The sequence below is a fragment of the Chaetodon auriga genome, chromosome 17 (assembly GCF_051107435.1).
Source record: "Chaetodon auriga isolate fChaAug3 chromosome 17, fChaAug3.hap1, whole genome shotgun sequence".
Classification (NCBI taxonomy): Eukaryota; Metazoa; Chordata; class Actinopteri; order Chaetodontiformes; family Chaetodontidae; genus Chaetodon; species Chaetodon auriga.
Genome location: NC_135090.1, coordinates 410,692 through 428,840, shown reverse-complemented (window position 1 = coordinate 428,840; position 18,149 = coordinate 410,692). Strand labels below are relative to the sequence as shown.

The 18,149-nt window shown below is 45.3% G+C and overlaps 1 long non-coding RNA gene across 1 annotated transcript in view; it reads right to left on the bottom strand.

Moving 5' to 3' along the window:
• Positions 1-2,098: 2,098 nt before the first annotated feature.
• LOC143335700 (uncharacterized) overlaps positions 2,099-18,149 on the bottom strand; it is a 64,422-nt gene continuing 48,371 nt past the window's right edge. Inside the window, exon 5 of the long non-coding RNA XR_013078444.1 lies at positions 2,099-2,596. This is a non-coding gene — a long non-coding RNA (uncharacterized LOC143335700). The remainder of the gene's footprint in view (positions 2,597-18,149) is intronic.

Here is an 18,149-nt window from a genome sequence, read left to right as displayed (position 1 = left end):
CCCAGAATTCTCCGAAGTAATTCAGCTCTGTATCTTAAAAGGTGATTTAATCCTCATCGTCAAAAAGTTTTCTGCATGGTATTGGGAGCACTACAGAGCGTAGGCTGGTAGCAGTTGCAGCCAACGAGACAAGTGACATTGGTTGGTTGGAAGGACCTTGCTGACCAGTACCCACTGGCTGACTATAAAGTTGGATTCAAGCGGATGGTCTTTAAAAAGATTTCTATATTTTAGAGGTAAAATGAATAAGATCAATAACGTAAATGTGTAAATGAACATGACTGCAAATTGTGTAGCAGGAGAAATAGGTTCCCCATATACCCACATGACATTTTTGGGTAACTTTTTAGGAACATAATGCTGTGTAGTTCTATTTTTCATGTTGCCATGGTCAACTAATGTTTCACGGGCTTTGATGCTGACCTTGAATTGGTGTTCATGTTAAAGCTCCCAGCACACTTATCGCAAAGGGTAGCGATAAGTGTCACCTAAACATATCTGTGGTCTAATTGGCTAATTCTGCACACTCCCAGATGTCTGTCTGTCTGTGTCTCTCCCTCTCTCTGTATGTCTGTCTGTGTCTCTTTCTCTCTCTGTGTCTCTCTCTGTGTCTGTCTGTGTCTCTGTGTCTGTCTGTCTCTCTCTCTTTGTCCATCTGTATCTGTCTGTCTGTCTGTCTGTCTGTCTGTGTGTCTCTCTCTGTCTGTGTCTCTGTGTCTGTCTCTCTCTGTCTGTCTGTCTGTCTGTGTCTTTCTCTCTGTCTGTCTGTTTACGCCGGTGTTTTCTTTGGTTAGTCCAGTAAAGAAGGTTATCGTTAGCTAGACATGGTCAGATCATGTCCCCCATGAGGCTGATTCCTCTCAGCTGTAAGTCTCTGCTGCTCAAACACATGTCCATGGTCCTAAATGGAAACAAGGATGAGCTAAATATAGCTCTCCATTTCCGTATCGATAACTTCGATTACACAGTCCATGTTATGACTGATACGGTCAAATGTTTTGGATGTGGAGCAGAGGGTCACCTGATCCGTTCATGCCCCGACAGAGCGGGAGAAAAGCAGGCAGCAGAGCCGCCTGTCAGAGCTGACAGCCGACCTACGGCTCAGGGCGAAGCGCAGCGCGAGGCACAGAGTGAAGCACAACACGAAGCACAGGGTGCACAGAACTGTACACACGACACACACAGAACTGCAGACAGTGAGGAACAGGTGAAGAGTCGGACAGAGGAAGAGGTCACCTTCAGAGTCCAGACTCTGGTGAAGGAGCTGGCTGGACAGACTGCCACCAGGGTGGCTGAGTCAGTGTTGGATGGGGTGGAGGAGGAGGATGGTGTGATGGAGGAGGATTTTTTAAAAGTAGCAGTAAAAAGGAAAACTCCAGAAACCAAAGCCACCAGTGAAAAGATACCAAAAGTGTCAAAGAAAGACCCACAGTGCTCCTCTCAGTCAGAGGAACACACACAGGACACACACAGCTCACACACTGACACACAGCTCACAGGTGAGCACACAGGACAGTGAATCTGACACGGAGAACATGCAGGCAGAAACACACTCTAGTTACTCCTTCTCAAGAATTCAATCTTTTCTAAAGAACACAGAGGGCTGAGAGCTGTGAAGGTGGAGGAACACTTTCCAGACCTTCAGCTGTTTCACGACTCCATCAAGTTTTTCTTGAGGAAGTCAGGAGAGCTCGGGCAGCCTTCCTTCACCGACCCGGAGACTTACCAGCTGAAAAAACTGTTGATGAAAGTGCGGGCACAGATAGAGAAGGATGACGAAGATGAAGATGTTTTCCCTCTTCTTCTACCCCCATAGTAAAATTGGTCTGGCCCGGTTCTGGCCTACACAATGCACTTACACTTGGCCCACATACCGCAAAGAATGACGGCCCTTTGGTGGCCCAGATGTGGTTTGCCAGAGATGGCCCACACATGGGCCAGCACGAGGCCAGCTGCAAACACACTGGTGGCCCTGTCCTGGCCCAGAACAGTTTCAGCACTGGCACCAGATGTCAGCCTAATGTATACCTTAATCAAGCCATGTAATAACGACGTGCCGTATTCGACCCAGATTAAAAATTCCTCAACGACGGTGATTCAATTATACAAATAACATTTATTTTGAATTGAATATCTCATTCTAAATAACGATATATATTAAATTAAAATCAATCAATCAATCAAAATCAATTAACAAAATAAATCAAATAAAAAAATATTTAACTGTAAACTGAAAAATGACTGGAACGTACATAGTGCAAGAGTATTTTGCATTGGCGCACTGTCAGTCCTTGACAGTTCAAACACTGATATTTGTGGGAAAAAAAACCCATCAAAACACTGCATTGAATTTAAGAGTGCAATATTGGAACAGTCTTTTCTTCAAACAGCTGCAACATTTGTTCGAACAGTGGCAACATCAGTAAACAGTTTGGCATAGCCTTTCAGCATTCTTAAATGCATCACTGCTCCCTTCTTCTCATTGGTTCACTTCACCCACCATTCCTATCTGGTGCATTTTGAAGCCATTTGGTAATCCTGGTCTCAATGTCTTGGTCCGTGGAAGCAGATGTCAGACGATTACGCCGCACAGCCACTAAAACACACAGATGCAATATTTAAAAAAATCGGAAAAATTCAGAATATGGCATCAAGACCTGCAGTGTAAATCCAGCCATACAAAATGCATAGTCAAAGTGAGTCTGTGAGGGAGTCAGTAATCAGAATCAGAATCAGAAAATCAGAAAAAGCTTTATTGCCAAGTACGCTTTTACACATACGAGGAATTTTTTCTGGTGAAATTGGTGCATGACACATCTACTAAAATAAGAGCATAAAATATAACAATTTAAATATATATACACAAGTATGTTTTTTGTTGTTGCTATTTACCGGAAACACAGTCTGTTTTTCAGAAAGAAGTCCAAGTTGAGCGTTAATGTAACACATAGAGTTATATTTATATCAATCAATGTGACAGAATGAGTCCGAGGTGGAATGTGAAGAGTGTCAGGGGGGGTTCCGGGCCTTGTTGGTAAGGCTGACAGCAGATGGGAAAAAACTGTTCTTGTGGCGTGAGGTTTTGGTCCTGATGGACCGCAGCCTCCTGCCAGAGGGGAGCGACTCAAAGAGTTTGTGTCCGGGGTGAGAGGGATCAGCCACAATCTTTTCTGCACGCCTCAGGGTCCTGGAGGCGTACAGGTCCTGAAGAGATGGGAGATTGCAGCCAATCACCTTCTCTGCAGACCGAATGACACGCTGCAGTCTGCCCTTGTCCTTAGCGGTGGCAGCAGCGTACCAGACAGTGATGGAGGAGGTGAGGATGGACTCAATGATGGCTGTGTAGAAGTGCACCATCATTGTCTTTAGCAGGCTGAATTTCTTCAGCTGCCGTAGGAAGTACATCCTCTGCTGTGCTTTCCTGATGAGGGAGCTGATGTTCGGCTCCCACTTGAGGTCCTGGGAGATGATAGTTCCCAGGAAGCGGAAAGACTCCACAGTGTCAATAGTGGAGTCGCAGAGGGTGATGGGCGGGTGAGGCTGAGTTCTTCCTGTAGTCCACAACCATCTCCACTGTCTTTAGAGCATTGAGCTCCAGGTTGTTCTGATTGCACCAGGTCACCAGATGGTCAACCTCCCACCTGTAGGCGGACTCGTCGCCATCAGAGATGAGTCCGATGAGGGTGGTGTCGTCCGCAAACTTCAGGAGCTTGACAGACTGGTGACTGGAGGTGCAGCTGTTCGTGTACAGGGAGAAGAGCAGAGGAGAAAGAACACAGCCCTGGGGGGATCCGGTGCTGATGGTCTTAGCGTCGGAGAAGTGTTTCCCCAGCTTCACGCACTGTTTCCTGTCAGACAGGAAGTCTGTAATCCACCTGCAGGTGGAGTCAGGCAGGAACCAGGACGCTGACGCGCTGACGCGCTGAGCGCCTGCGCTGCGCGCGCTATTCGTTGCAGCTTGCCTACCAACGAGCCAACAACTTGCAAGCGTCTTCACACCGTGACCGTGTACCATGTTGCTGTTTGAAAGAAACTACAAGGTAAGGAAATAAGCTGCTTTTTTCCATAAGCTGTTGACGTTGCGAGTTGGGTTGGTAAAAATTAAAACAAAAACTCGAAACTGGGAATAGTCAAAGCTTTTCTCTCCCTCCCCTACCCTTCTAAGTGTAGGCCTACATACCTCTACCTTTTACTTTTTATTTGGTTTTGTTTTTTTTTCTTGCAGTATAATTGAATGCTATTTTCAGCATAGTACAGTGTTCTACCTGTATGTTTAATGTTATATGAGTTAACAAAAAGATCTCTATGTGAACAATCTTAGGCTTTCTTGGGGTAATTCATTAGGTTAACCTTGTAACAGTGAATTTGTACTGTCATGAAAAGGTACATTTTGCTACGCAAACAATAAATTCAATATTGATATAATCGATACACATTAATTTAAAGTGTAACTGACGGAGCACATGCTGTTGACCATGATTACAGTGTTGTTTGAAGTGGCTGGGCCTACAAAGAAAGGGGAAGCAGCGGTTTTAATTCGTTTTTAGGGACTAAAGTTTTGGCTTTTAATTAATGGCACCAGTTTTGCACACATTAATCGTGTGCACTAATGCAGTGCATTTCACTGAAAGCTACGTTACAAAATCTTTTCTTTAGCTAACGCCATTATACAGGGTCATCATTAGTCCTGAAACATGACGAACAGTGGTGATGATCTGACGGTACAACCACCGACCGTCATGTTTCAGGGTTAGGTCATCATTATGTCTATACTCGGACAAATGAGTCTTTGGCAAACAATTATTAAATTATGTCTTTAAAACATCATAATAATTATATTGATCATAAGACCCAATTACTGAATGTCAAGGCTTTGGGGTTTTCTTCAGATTCTGTATGACACTGGTTTACTATGACACTATGGCACATTGGGAGTCCAACTAGTACTAATGGTTCCAAATGTTTTATTTGCAAGGGTTCCATTTGCACGATCAGAGTTACAGACCTGGCTGTGAAAATGTTTCTTGTCTACTCATTTTCTGTCCATGGAGAAAAATAATTTTGACAAATATCCACCACTTGCCAACATGACCCCTGTTACTGCATGCATATGTGTGTATGTATACTGAGAGCATGTTACTATACCATTTATCATGTTCTACAGCCCCATCCGGCCACTAAGATCAGTTAATATAGGGACACTGACAGTGCCCTCGCTAAAAACTCAAGGACGAAAATCCACTCCTGGACAATTCGCCCTGCTGGCACCCAAACTGTGGAGTAATCTCCCTGTTGTACTTAAAACAGCAGACTCACTCCCTAACTTCAGTTAGAACAGCAGACTCACTCCCTAGCTTCTGCCGTGGTATGAACACCCACCTCTTCAGACTCCATCATAGCCCATAGCACCTGCTCACTGACCTTTGTCACCTTACATGTAAGCTAGATTGCATTGTATACTTTTTTTTATTGTAGTATTTTTTCTTTCTTTCTTAGATTACAATTCCTATGCTTTTTGATGTATTGATCTTGATTTATTAACTTGCTTAATGTAAGTTACTCTGGATTAAGAGCGTCAGCTAAGTCACTAAATTATAAATTGAGCAGCTTAATTTCCAGGCCTACTTCAGCCAGCTCATCCACCTGCTCCGTGCCGGAAGATTTCCTAGCTCTGCACACATGTGCCTCGCCACGCTGTTTTGCCTTGCCTCCTTCCTCGCTTCCAGCTCCAGTGTGTTTTCGAGTGTTTTGTTATTTTTTGTATTTCGAGCCGTTTTTCCCTGTCCAGGTGATTTTTGGTTTCTTATATTTTTCGAGTATTCCCCGCAGTGGTGACTTTGTGTTTGCCTTAGATAGCTTTGAGATCCTCAGTTCCTGTTTTTGAGCCTGCCTTGCCTTTTTCCCAAGTAGTGGAGATTTTCGTTGTTTTTTGCTTTGTACTTTGTGAGTTCAATAAACTGTGTTCAACCTGTCTCTGCATCCGGGGTCCTAGCCGTGTTTTTGACTCACGTACCGTAACATTATATTTAGGGCCACGGGGCAAGCCACGAGCACTACTGCCTACAGCAAAGCTGTAGACAGTAGTGCTCGGGGCGAAGCCCCGAGCACTATTGTTATCCTGCGGGTTTTTTCTTATTATTATTAGGGCCACGGGGCAAGCCACGAGCACTACTGCCTACAGCAAAGCTGTAGACAGTAGTGCTCGGGGCGAAGCCCCGAGCACTATTGTTATCCTGCGTGTTTTTTCTTATTATTATTATTAGGGCCACGGGGCAAGCCACGAGCACTACTGCCTACAGCAAAGCTGTAGACAGTAGTGCTCGGGGCGAAGCCCCGAGCACTATTGTTATCCTGCGTGTTTTTTCTTATTAGGGCCACGGGGCAAGCCACGAGCACTACTGCCTACAGCAAAGCTGTAGACAGTAGTGCTCGGGGCGAAGCCCCGAGCACTATTGTTATCCTGCGTGTTTTTTCTTATTATTAGGGCCACGGGGCAAGCCACGAGCACTACTGCCTACAGCAAAGCTGTAGACAGTAGTGCTCGGGGCAAAGCCCCGAGCACTATTGTTATCCTGCGTGTTTTTTCTTCTTCTTATTAGGGCCACGGGGCAAGCCACGAGCACTACTGCCTACAGCAAAGCTGTAGACAGTAGTGCTCGGGGCAAAGCCCCGAGCACTATTGTTATCCTGCGTGTTTTTTCTTCTTCTTATTAGGGCCACGGGGCAAGCCACGAGCACTATTGTTATACTGCGTGTTTTTTCTTCTTATTATTAGGGCCACGGGGCAAGCCACGAGCACTACTGCCTACAGCAAAGCTGTAGACAGTAGTGCTCGGGGCGAAGCCCCGAGCACTATTGTTATCCTGCGTGTTTTTTCTTATTATTATTATTATTATTATTCTTCCTCTTCCGTGTCAAATTTTGGACCGCTACTCCTCCTACAGTTTTGGGAGCACCCACGCAAATGTTATATCAAAACGTGCGTCTCGATCGGGATCGGCGTGCTATTATTTTTCTCTACAGAATACGCGTTTTTCGCGACGTAAGTCGCGAAAAACGCGTTTTCGTTTCCCATAAGAAATGAATGGGAGGAGCTCGAAAAACGAATTTTTTTTTTCCCTTTTTCTAATGGCTACTGCTCCGGCATACTTTCACCTAGAGACTCCAATTAAACTTTAAATTGTAGACACAAGTCTTGTCTATTGCTGTATTAAGCCACGTTTTGATAACTTGTGTAGTTTTTGAGTAATCCCTCATCAATGACCATGAGCGTTTTTGGAGAAATTCTCTGATTTCAATGGGTGTGTATTGCGTGGACAGTTAGAGGCTAGAGTGGGTGACATCATCGCTAGAGTGGGAGAGAGCCGATTAAAAACGTCTAGGTTTTTGCTCTTTCCACGCTCCTCCCGGCCACAGTTTACACTCTACAGGCATGATTTTTTCCACAGTTGTAGACAAACTTGTCCTCTCTCTCACAATGTGCTCGAAAAATCTGTGAGATGAACAGAATTTGAATTAGCAGCCTCTAAGCGCGGCCACGTCTGTCTCTGCTCTCCATGCACTCCAATACAAAGATTTTCGGAGAGAGCATAAAGGAGCCCTGTTTTCAACTCGCGACTGTGTCCACAAAATATTCTGTAGAAACACAAAATTACACCAAATCGTTCAGGAAGTCCTCAAGGCGCTCACGGTGTCTTTGTTTTTCTGATAGGAGCTACCGTTCTCTCAGGAGAAGCCCAAACGTGAGAGGAGTGCAGAGGCAGAAAATGGCTCGTTTTCTCCGCTTTTCTGTCGCCCCTGTCTGTCTGCCCTTATCGTCATGGGCAACCAGCTCAAGTTGCCGTGACAACCACTGAGCCTCAGTGCTCAGAGTGGCAGAGAGCCGTTTTTTAACTCCAGATTTGTTGTCTTTCCACACTCCTCCCAGCCACAATTTAAGCTCTAGACGCATGAATTTTTCCACAGTTGTAGAGAAACTTGTCCTCTCTCACACAATGTGCTGTAAAAATGTGTGAGACTTACAGAATTTGAATTAGCGGCCTCTAAGCCCGGCCACGTCTGTCTCTGTCTCTTTTTCTCTCTCTGAGTGCATGTGTGCCTGAGTGCTGAGAGGGGGCGTGTGTGTGCGTGCGCAGCTGTGTCTCATAGAGCATGATTGGGAGGGGCTCTGAAGTTGCTGTGGCAACCTCTGAGGCTCAGTACCTCTGTGAGCACTTCTCTCTCATGCTCCCTCACACACAATGAGCCATAATGGGCATATAATGTAATGTATATGTACGCGGTCGGGCAGTAGACCCCGTGGCCCTTTCAAAATTTCCCGCAGGGAAATTGTCTAGTTATTATTCTTCCTCTTCCGTGTCAAATTTTGGACCGCTACTCCTCCTACAGTTTTGGGAGCACCCACGCAAATGTTATATCAAAACGTGCGTCTCGATCGGGATCGGCGTGCTATTATTTTTGGGAAATTTATCGCAGTTTTTCGCGACGTAAGTCGCGAAAAACTGCGATAAATTTCCCATAAGAAATGAATGGGAGGAGGTAAAAATCATTCCACTTTTTCTACTGGCTACTGCTCCGGCATACTTTCACCTAGAGACTCCATTTAAACTTTAAATTGTAGACACAAGTCTTGTCTATTGCTGTATTAAGCCACGTTTTGATAACTCATGTAGTTTTTGAATAATCCCTCATCAATGACCATGAGCGTTTTTGGAGAAATTCTCAGATTTCAATGGGTGTGTATTGCGCGGACAGTTAGAGGCTAGAGTGGGTGACATCATCGCTAGAGTGGGGGAGAGACGATTAAAAACGACTAGGTTTTTGCTCTTTCCACACTCCTCCCGGCCACAGTTTACACTCTACAGGCATGATTTTTTCCACAGTTGTAGACAAACTTGTCCTCTCTCTCACAATGTGCTCGAAAAATCTGTGAGACAAACAGAATTTGAATTAGCAGCCTCTAAGCGCGGCCACGTCTGTCTCTGCTCTCCATGCACTCCAATACAAAGATTTTCGGAGAGAGCAGAAAGGAGCCCCGTTTTCAACTCGCGACTGTGTCCACAAAATATTCTGTAGAAACACAAAATTACACCAAATCGTTCAGGAAGTCCTCAAGGCGCTCACGGTGTCTTTGTTTTTCTGATAGGAGCTACCGTTCTCTCAGGAGAAGCCCAAATGTGAGAGGAGTGCAGAGGCAGAAAATCGCTCGTTTTCTCCGCTTTTCTGTCGCCCCTGTCTGTCTGCCCTTATCGTCATGGCCAACCAGCTCAAGTTGCCGTGACAACCTCTGAGCCTAAGTAGTCAGAGTGGCAGAGAGACTTTTTTTAACTCCAGATTTTCTGTCTTTCCAGGCTCCTCCCGGCCACAGTTTACACACTACAGGCATGATTTTTTCCACAGTTGCAGACAAACTTGTCCTCTCTCTCACAATGTGCTGGAAAAATGTGTGAGACTTACAGAATTTGAATTAGAGGCCTCTAAGCCCGGCCATGTCTGTCTTTGTCTCTTTTTCTCTCTCTGAGTGCATGTGTGCCTGAGTGCTTAGAGGGGGCGTGTGTGTGCGTGCGCAGCTGGGTCTCATAGAGCATGATTGGGAGGGGCTCTGAAGTTGCTGTGGCAACCTCTGAGGCTCAGTACCTCTGTGAGCACTTCTCTCTCATGCTCCCTCACACACAATGAGCCATAATGGGCATATAATGTAATGTATATGTACGCGGTCGGGCAGTAGACCCCGTGGCCCTTTCAAAATTTCCCGCAGGGAAATTGTCTAGTTATTAGGGCCACGGGGCAAGCCACGAGCACTACTGCCTACAGCAAAGCTGTAGACAGTAGTGCTCGGGGCGAAGCCCCGAGCACTATTGTTATCCTGCGGGTTTTTTCTTATTATTATTATTATTATTATTATTATTCTTCCTCTTCCGGACGTTTTTCGATTCGCTACTCCTCCTACAGTTTTGGGAGCACCCACGCAAATGTTATATCAAAACGTGCGTCTCGATCGGGATCGCTATGCTATTATTTTTCTTAAATTTATCGCAGTTTTTCGCGACGTAAGTCGCGAAAAACTGCGATAAATTTTCCATAAGAAATGAATGGGAGGCGGTAAAAATTGTCGCACTTTTTCTACTGGCTACTGCTCCGGCATACTTTCACCTAGAGACTCCGTTTAAACTTTAAATTGTAGACACAAGTCTTGTCTATTGGTGTATTAAGCCACGTTTTGATAACTCGTGTAGTTTTTGAGTAATCCCTCATCAATGACCATGAGCGTTTTTGGAGAAATTCTCTGATTTCAATGGGTGTGTATTGCGCGGACAGTTAGAGGCTAGAGTGGGTGACATCATCGCTAGAGTGGGAGAGAGCCGAAAAAAACGCCTGGATTTTTGCTCTTTCCACGCTCCTCCCGGCCACAGTTTACACTCTACAGGCATGATTTTTTCCACAGTTGTAGACAAACTTGTCCTCTCTCTCACAATGTGATCGAAAAATCTGTGAGAGTTACAGAATTTGAATTAGCAGCCTCTAAGCGCGGCCATGTCTGTCTCTGCTCCCCATGCACTCCAATACAAAGATTTTCGGAGAGAAGCAGAAAGGAGCCCCGTTTTCAACTCGCGACTGTGTCCACAATATATGCTGTAGAAGCATAAAATTACACCAAAACGTTCAGGAAGTCCTCAAGGCGCTCACGGTGTCTTTGTTTTTCTGATAGGAGCTTCCGTTCTCTCAGGAGAAGCCCAAACGTGAGAGGAGTGCAGAGGCAGAAAATCGCTCGTTTTCTCCGCTTTTCTGTCGCCCCTCTCTGTCTGCCCCTATCGTCATGGGCAACCAAGCCAAATTGCCATGACAACCACTGGGCCTCAGTGGCAGAGAGCCTAAAAAAAACTCCAGATTTTCTGTCTTTCCAGGCTCCTCCCGGCCACAGTTTACACACTACAGGCATGATTTTTTCCACAGTTGCAGACAAACTTGTCCTCTCTCTCACAATGTGCTGGAAAAATGTGTGAGACTTACAGAATTTGAATTAGAGGCCTCTAAGCCCGGCCACGTCTGTCTGTGTCTCTTTTTCTCTCTCTGAGTGCATGTGTGCCTGAGTGCTGAGAGGGGGCGTATGTGTGCGTGCGCAGCTGGGTCTCATAGAGCATGATTGGGAGGGGCTCTCAAGTTGCTGTGGCAACCTCTGAGGCTCAGTACCTGTGTGAGCACTTCTCTCTCATGCTCCCTCACACAAATAAACAGACATATGGGCATATAATGTAATGTATATGTACGCGGTCGGGCAGTAGACCCCGTGGCCCTTTCAAAATTTCCCGCAGGGAAATTGTCTAGTTATTATTCTTCCTCTTCCGTGTCAAATTTCGGACCGCTACTCCTCCTACAGTTTTGGGAGCACCCACGCAAATGTTATATCAAAACGTGCGTCTCGATCGGGATCGGTGTGCTATTATTTTTCTTGAATTTATCGCAGTTTTTCGCGACGTAAGTCGCGAAAAACTGCGATAAATTTCCCATAAGAAATGAATGGGAGGCGGTAAAAATTGTCGCACTTCTTCTACTGGCTACTGCTCCGGCATACTTTCACCTAGAGACTCCATTTAAACTTTAAATTGTAGACACAAGTCTTGTCTATTGCTGTATTAAGCCACGTTTTGATAACTCGTGTAGTTTTTGAGTAATCCCTGATCAATGACCATGAGCGTTTTTGGAGAAATTCTCTGATTTCAATGGGTGTGTATTGCGCGGACAGTTAGAGGCTAGAGTGGGTGACATCATCGCTAGAGTGGGAGAGAGCCGATTAAAAACGACTAGGTTTTTGCTCTTTCCACGCTCCTCCCGGCCACAGTTTACACTCTACAGGCATGATTTTTTCCACAGTTGTAGACAAACTTGTCCTCTCTCTCACAATGTGCTCGAAAAATCTGTGAGACTTACAGAATTTGAATTAGCAGCCTCTAAGCGCGGCCACGTCTGTCTCTGCTCTCCATGCACTCCAATACAAAGATTTTGGGAGAGAGCAGAAAGGAGCCCTGTTTTCAACTCGCGACTGTGTCCACAAAATATTCTGTAGAAACACAAAATTACACCAAATCGTTCAGGAAGTCCTCAAGGCGCTCACGGTGTCTTTGTTTTTCTGATAGGAGCTTCCGTTCTCTCAGGAGAAGCCCAAATGTGAGAGGAGTGCAGAGGCAGAAAATCGCTCGTTTTCTCCGCTTTTCTGTCGCCCCTCTCTGTCTGCCCCTATCGTCATGGGCAACCAAGTCAAATTGCCGTGACAACCACTGAGCCTCAGTGGCAGAGAGCCTTTTTTTAACTCCAGATTTTCTGTCTTTCCAGGCTCCTCCCAGCCACAGTTTACACACTACAGGCATGATTTTTTCCACAGTTGCAGACAAACTTGTCCTCTCTCTCACAATGTGCTGGAAAAATGTGTGAGACTTACAGAATTTGAATTAGCAGCCTCTAAGCCCGGCCACGGTCTCTTTTTCTCTCTCTGAGTGCATGTGTGCCTGAGTGCTGAGAGGGGGCGTGTGTGTGCGTGCGCAGCTGGGTCTCATAGAGCATGATTGGGAGGGGCTCTGAAGTTGCTGTGGCAACCTCTGAGGCTCAGTACCTCTGTGAGCACTTCTCTCTCATGCTCCCACATGGAAATAAACAGACATATGGGCATATAATGTAATGTATATGTACGCGGTCGGGCAATAGACCCCGTGGCCCTTTCAAAATTTCCCGCAGGGAAATTGTCTAGTTATTAGGGCCACGGGGCAAGCCACGAGCACTACTGCCTACAGCAAAGCTGTAGACAGTAGTGCTCGGGGCGAAGCCCCGAGCACTATTGTTATCCTGCGTGTTTTTTCTTCTTCTTCTTATTATTAGGGCCACGGGGCAAGCCACGAGCACTACTGCCTACAGCAAAGCTGTAGACAGTAGTGCTCGGGGCGAAGCCCCGAGCACTATTGTTATCCTGCGGGTTTTTTCTTATTATTATTATTATTATTCTTCCTCTTCCGTGCTTTTTTCGATTCGCTACTCCTCCTACAGTTTTGGGAGCACCCACGCAAAAGTTATATCAAAACGTGCGTCTTGATCGGGATCGCTATGCTATTATTTTTCTTAAATTTATCGCAGTTTTTCGCGACGTAAGTCGCGAAAAACTGCGATAAATTTCCCATAAGAAATGAATGGGAGGTGGTAAAAATTGTCGCACTTTTTCTACTGGCTACTGCTCCGGCATACTTTCACCTAGAGACTCCATTTAAACTTTAAATTGTAGACACAAGTCTTGTCTATTGGTGTATTAAGCCACGTTTTAATAACTCGTGTAGTTTTTGAGTAATCCCTCATCAATGACCATGAGCGTTTTTGGAGAAATTCTCAGATTTCAATGGGTGTGTATTGCGTGGACAGTTAGAGGCTAGAGTGGGTGACATCATCGCTAGAGTGGGAGAGAGCCGATTAAAAACGACTAGGTTTTTGCTCTTTCCACGCTCCTCCCGGCCACAGTTTACACTCTACAGGCATGATTTTTTCCACAGTTGTAGACAAACTTGTCCTCTCTCTCACAATGTGCTCGAAAAATCTGTGAGACTTACAGAATTTGAATTAGCAGCCTCTAAGCGCGGCCACGTCTGTCTCTGCTCTCCATGCACTCCAATACAAAGATTTTCGGAGAGAGCAGAAAGGAGCCCTGTTTTCGACTCGCGACTGTGTCCACAAAATATTCTGTAGAAACACAAAATTACACCAAAACGTTCAGGAAGTCCTCAAGGCGCTCACGGTGTCTTTGTTTTTCTGATAGGAGCTTCCGTTCTCTCAGGAGAAGCCCAAATGTGAGAGGAGTGCAGAGGCAGAAAATGGCTCGTTTTCTCCGCTTTTCTGTCGCCCCTCTCTGTCTGCCCCTATCGTCATGGGCAACCAAGCCAAATTGCCGTGACAACCACTGAGCCTCAGTGGCAGAGAGCCTTTTTTTAACTCCAGATTTTCTGTCTTTCCACGCTCCTCCCGGCCACAGTTTACACATTACAGGCATGATTTTTTCCACAGTTGCAGACAAACTTGTCCTCTCTCTCACAATGTGCTGGAAAAATGTGTGAGACTTACAGAATTTGAATTAGCGGCCTCTAAGCCCGGCCACTTCTGTCTCTCTCTCTTTTTCTCTCTCTGAGTGCATGTGTGCCTGAGTGCTGAGAGGGGGCGTGTGTGTGCGTGCGCAGCTGTGTCTCATAGAGCATGATTGGGAGGGGCTCTGAAGTTGCTGTGGCAACCTCTGAGGCTCAGTACCTCTGTGAGCACTTCTCTCTCATGCTCCCACATGGAAATAAACAGACATATGGGCATATAATGTAATGTATATGTACGCGGTCGGGCAGTAGACCCCGTGGCCCTTTCAAAATTTCCCGCAGGGAAATTGTCTAGTTATTCTTCCTCTTCCGTGTCAAATTTCGGACCGCTACTCCTCCTACAGTTTTGGGAGCACCCACGCAAATGTTATATCAAAACGTGCGTCTCGATCGGGATCGGCGTGCTATTATTTTTCTCTACAGAATACGCGTTTTTCGCGACGTAAGTCGCGAAAAACGCGTTTTCGTTTCCCATAAGAAATGAATGGGAGGAGCTCGAAAAACAAAATTTTTTTTTCCCTTTTTCTAATGGCTACTGCTCCGGCATACTTTCACCTAGAGACTCCATTTAAACTTTAAATTGTAGACACAAGTCTTGTCTATTGCTGTATTAAGCCACGTTTTGATAACTCATGTAGTTTTTGAATAATCCCTCATCAATGACCATGAGCGTTTTTGGAGAAATTCTCTGATTTCAATGGGTGTGTATTGCGCGGACAGTTAGAGGCTAGAGTGGGTGACATCATCGCTAGAGTGGGAGAGAGCCGATTAAAAACGACTAGGTTTTTGCTCTTTCCACGCTCCTCCCGGCCACAGTTTACACTCTACAGGCATGATTTTTTCCACAGTTGTAGACAAACTTGTCCTCTCTCTCACAATGTGCTCGAAAAGTCTGTGAGACAAACAGAATTTGAATTAGCAGCCTCTAAGCGCGGCCACGTCTGTCTCTGCTCTCCATGCACTCCAATACAAAGATTTTCGGAGAGAAGCAGAAAGGAGCCCCGTTTTCAACTCGCGACTGTGTCCACAATATTTGCTGTAGAAACACAAAATTACACCAAATCGTTCAGGAAGTCCTCAAGGCGCCCACGGTGTTTTTGTTTTTCTGATAGGAGCTTCCGTTCTCTCAGGAGAAGCCCAAATGTGAGAGGAGTGCAGAGGCAGAAAATCGCTCGTTTTCTCCGCTTTTCTGTCGCCCCTCTCTGTCTGCCCCTATCGTCATGGGCAACCAAGCCAAATTGCCATGACAACCACTGAGCCTCAGTGGCAGAGAGCCTGAAAAAAAGTCTAGATTTTTGCTCTTTCCACGCTCCTCCCGGCCACAGTTTACACACTACAGGCATGATTTTTTCCACAGTTGTAGACAAACTTGTCCTCTCTCTCACAATGTGCTGGAAAAATGTGTGAGACTTACAAAATTTGAATTAGACGCCTCTAAGCCCGGCCACTGTCTCTTTTTCTCTCTCTGAGTGCATGTGTGCCTGAGTGCTGAGAGGGGGCGTGTGTGTGTGTGCGTGCGCAGCTGTGTCTCATAGAGCATGATTGGGAGGGGCTCTGGAGTTGCTGTGGCAACCTCTGAGGCTCAGTACCTCTGTGAGCACTTCTCTCTCATGCTCCCACATGGAAATAAACAGACATATGGGCATATAATGTAATGTATATGTACGCGGTCGGGCAGTAGACCCCGTGGCCCTTTCAAAATTTCCCGCAGGGAAATTGTCTAGTTATTCTTCCTCTTCCGTGTCAAATTTTGGACCGCTACTCCTCCTACAGTTTTGGGAGCACCCACGCAAATGTTATATCAAAACGTGCGTCTCGATCGGGATCGGCGTGCTATTATTTTTCTCTACAGAATATGCGTTTTTCGCGACGTAAGTCGCGAAAAACGCGTTTTCGTTTCCCATAAGAAATGAATGGGAGGAGCTCGAAAAACGAATTTTTTTTTTCCCTTTTTCTAATGGCTACTGCTCCGGCATACTTTCACCTAGAGACTCCATTTAAACTTTAAATTGTAGACACAAGTCTTGTCTGTTGCTGTATTAAGCCACGTTTTGATAACTCGTGTAGTTTTTGAATAATCCCTCATCAATGACCATGAGCGTTTTTGGAGAAATTCTCAGATTTCAATGGGTGTGTATTGCGCGGACAGTTAGAGGCTAGAGTGGGTGACATCATCGCTAGAGTGGGAGAGAGCCGAAAAAAACGCCTAGATTTTTGCTCTTTCCACGCTCCTCCTGGCCACAGTTTACGCTCTACAGGCGTGATTTTTTCCACAGTTGTAGACAAACTTGTCCTCTCTCTCACAATGTGCTCAAAAAATCTGTGAGACTTACAGAATTTGAGTTAGCAGCCTCTAAGCGCGGCCACGTCTGTCTCTGCTCCCTATTCACTCCAATACAAAGATTTTCTGAGAGAAGCAGAAAGGAGCCCCGTTTTCAACTCGCGACTGTGTCCACAATATTTGCTGTAGAAACACAAAATTACACCAAATCGTTCAGGAAGTCCTCAAGGCGCTCACGGTGTCTTTGTTTTTCTGATAGGAGCTACCGTTTTCTCAGGAGAAGCCCAAATGTGAGAGGAGTGCAGAGGCAGAAAATGGCTCGTTTTCTCCGCTTTTCTGTCGCCCCTCTCTGTCTGCCCTTATCGTCATGGGCAACCAAGCCAAATTGCCGTGACAACCACTGAGCCTCAGTGGCAGAGAGCCTAAAAAAACCTCCAGATTTTCTGTCTTTCCACGCTCCTCCCGGCCACAGTTTACACACTACAGGCATGATTTTTTCCACAGTTGTAGACAAACTTGTCCTCTCTCTCACAATGTGCTGGAAAAATGTGTGAGACTTACAGAATTTGAATTCGCAGCCTCTAAGCCCGGCCACGGTCTCTTTTTCTCTCTCTGAGTGCATGTGTGCCTGAGTGCTGAGAGGGGGCGTGTGTGTGCGTGCGCAGCTGTGTCTCATAGAGCATGATTGGGAGGGGCTCTGAAGTTGCTGTGGCAACCTCTGAGGCTCAGTACCTCTGTGAGCACTTCTCTCTCATGCTCCCACACACAAATAAACAGACATATGGGCATATAATGTAATGTATATGTACGCGGTCGGGCAGTAGACCCCGTGGCCCTTTCAAAATTTCCCGCAGGGAAATTGTCTAGTTATTATTAGTGGGCAAGCTGAAGCTTGCACACTTATGTTCTTCCCACTATTTATTATTAGTGGGCAAGCTGAAGCTTGCACACTTATGTTCTTCCCACTATTTATTATTCTTATTATTATTATTATTATTATTATTATTATTATTATTATTATTCCGATCCGTTTTTTGCCGCCTATCTCCTCCCACAGTTCTTAACCTAAAAATTTAATTCAAACGTTAAAAAATGGAACTTTCTTTCCGGTAAGTTGCTATTACTTTTGGTGGTGGTATCTGGAATAGTTTTGGAATTATTCAAGTTTATTCCGACTTTTTCTCTATGGAAAATGAATTGGATGAAGTTTGAAAAATCAGTAATGGTCCAACATTTTTAACTCGTTCATAATTCTTGCCAGAAACCTCAAATAATTTTTTTAATGTTCCCCTTACCTCGCAAAATATTTCCACAATTCAACTTTGTCATATCGTTTGTACTTTTTCAATAATTAATTTTTATCTACAATATTTTTTGAATGGCAGTCAATGAGAGAGCCGTTTGGAAAAGCTCCAACCCAGCCCTCTTTGAACTCTAACTACTCCTTCATCATTTGAGCTACAAATTTCATTCAACCTTTAAATGGCTCACAACAAGTGCTACTGTAAAGGTTGTAAACATCGTGTAGGTATTTGTCATAGTTTCCGAGATATCATTTTTTACGTTTTGTGGTGTTTTTCGACCGTCCAATGAGTGTGTATGGCATCGATCGTTTCAGCTTGAGCGGATGACGTCATCTGTTAGAGTGGGAGAGAGACGAAAAAGCTTTCAGATTTTCGCTCTTTCCACACTGCTCCCAGCCGCAGTTTACACTCTACGCGCATGATTTTTTCCACAGTTGTAGACACATGTGT